The following is a 2500-nucleotide window of genomic DNA, read 5'->3' as shown; positions in this document are numbered from 1 at the left end:
ACATGATCCTCTGTCTGAACGGTTCTGGGAACTTTGGCTAATTAACCAATTAACTTAATTGTTATGAGAACGTTATTTCTCAGTGCTCTCCTTCAGACTGAGAGCTGTTTACTGTAATTGTGTTTTAAAGGCTCGTTGATGACATCAGTGATATTAAGGAACGCTGTAATGTCCTGCCAGTATTCATCTTTAATTCATGCGCTCCTGCTTTCTGTAGATGCTCATGATGAGGGAGATTTGATCTGCTGAAGCGGCTCAGGTGTGGCTTATTTGGTTATTTGTCATTTAGTAGATGATTTCTCACCAGGCTCCAGATCCGTCTGAGTCTCGTTCTCATCTGCAGCGGTGTGGGTGTCCGCAGGAAACCTGAGAACTTTCGACAAGACCAAAATACACGTGTTGAGAAGAGTGAGGAGAACAGCAAACACTTCCTCACTCCAAGAGGACTCTAAAACATGATTGATGGAGAATCAAGTAAAGCTGAGCTGCTTCAGTCCAGGAAGAGTTCATCTGGAGATATTACTGACCTTATTCTGACCTTTACTTGATCACAATCAGGAAAGATTTGAGTCGAGCTGAAGCTGGACACTTGTACAGTTACACTATAATAGTGAGAATCAGGTTTAACAGCAGAGCTTGATCATGTAGAGACATCACTGATATGATACAGTGGGATTTATAGGGTTAAACATGTTTTCTGCTTGTAGTTTTATAGAGTGAACTTCACAAATCCATATCCAGCTCATGTTTCGCTCCACAAATCAATAAAAACTGAATAATCTCGTGAGCTCTGAGGATGAAACACGAGCTGGATGTGATTGTGTGAGGACTGGAGGTGATGGTCAATCGGGGTCAGAGGTCACCGAGGTCACTGACCCAAACCCAAGCATTTACAGAGCCACCCGAGATGCTGCAAACTAACAGGACTTCCTCTAAAGCAGCATTTCTTTAATCAGAGGAAGACGGTGGCTTTATGAGATACGATGAATAAATGCATGAGCAAAAACTAGACTCCGTGTCTGCGATCAGGCCGAATGGATAATTAGCTGGTCCTCCTAAAAGGAGGGCGCAAACACGGAGCCATGAAAAATACATCCCAAACACAGCTTAGCTTCAAAGTGTCTGTGTGTTCTGCGTCTGTCAGCCGAGAGCGCTGATGAAGGAACAGCTGTAAGTGTTTCAGCATCTGCTGCGCTGACAGCACTCCACGTGTAAACAAACACTGATTTGAGAGAAGAACGTCCCAGCAGCTGCTGGATTTACAGGCCCAGAGTTTTGCTTCTTACGTTCAGAACAGCATCTCATCCCTCCGTAAGGAGCAAAGACAGCTTGGTGCCGTTCAATATTCAATGGCAGACTGCCACGCGACAGACACAGAAACCAAACTCTCACGCTCGCCGAGAAAACCAGCGTCTCTAACACTCATTTCCACACGCACACTTTAGATTGTCTCCAAATGAGATGCTTAATTCAGCTGTGCTCTGCTGCTCTCATTTTAAACAGATTCACCATAAATGTAACGTCTGGAGGCGGCACAAAAGGTTTTAGCTTGATAAATGATTTTACTATGAAAATTGGTCTTCACGCCGCCTGCCGAAGCCTCATTTGCAGAGAGAGATCAGTGAAGACGACAGCAGCGAACCCAAATGAGTTCTGTTCGGATGGGTCTCGTGTGCCAGAGTCACTAATCTGCAGGATAAACAGTGGGAAAAATCCTTGTTCGGATCGTCTGTGAGAAGACTGATTAGCGGCGGAGAGGATTGAGCGCCCTAGAAACACAAAAGCCAGATGAAGAGGTTGAGGCAGATGGAGAATTAGAAGCTGTGCACGTTTCACACGAGAGCCAAACGCAGCGCTGCATCCAGAAGGTCAATCTGTTTTTCATTTCTCAGTGCATCTAAAGAAACAGATTTGACCAGACTTGTTTGTCCTTGATGTGAGAAAGCAGCGTTTCCTTCAGAGGAACATTTGATTTGATTTTAGATGAATGTTGGGAGAAAGGAAACACCTTCGGAAGCTGAATGTGGCACCTTTGGAATCTTGGAATAAAAAGCATTCATTAGCAGCATGGAAATGTGTTTTCTGTCACTCTCAGATGATCCCAGATCAGGAGGAGTTTGTTTCTTCATCAGGTTTGTAGAAATGTAGCACTGCATCAGTGTCTCATCAATGGATGCTCTGCAGTGAATGGGTGCCATCAGAATGAGAGCTGATAGAAACATCACAATAATCCACAGCACTCCAGTCCATCAGTGAACATCTGGAGAAGACAAAAGATGAAACACATCCAGCATTAAGATGTTTTTAACTCAAATACATAGAGTCTATAATCCATAATAACACTTCCTCCAGTGAAGAAGTGCATCTGCTGTTGTCTCTCACAGATTTGTTTAGAGCTGTTTAAACGCTGCTTGATCTGTGCAGATTTCTCTCCTGATTCAGACCAGAACACTTTTTCACTGGAGGAAGTGTTATTATCATCCTGATCTCTGATGACCTG

The sequence above is a fragment of the Carassius carassius genome, chromosome 42 (assembly GCF_963082965.1).
Source record: "Carassius carassius chromosome 42, fCarCar2.1, whole genome shotgun sequence".
In the NCBI taxonomy this organism is placed as follows: domain Eukaryota; kingdom Metazoa; phylum Chordata; class Actinopteri; order Cypriniformes; family Cyprinidae; genus Carassius; species Carassius carassius.
The sequence above is the reverse complement of the archived record's forward strand: the minus strand, read 5'-3'. Positions refer to the sequence as shown.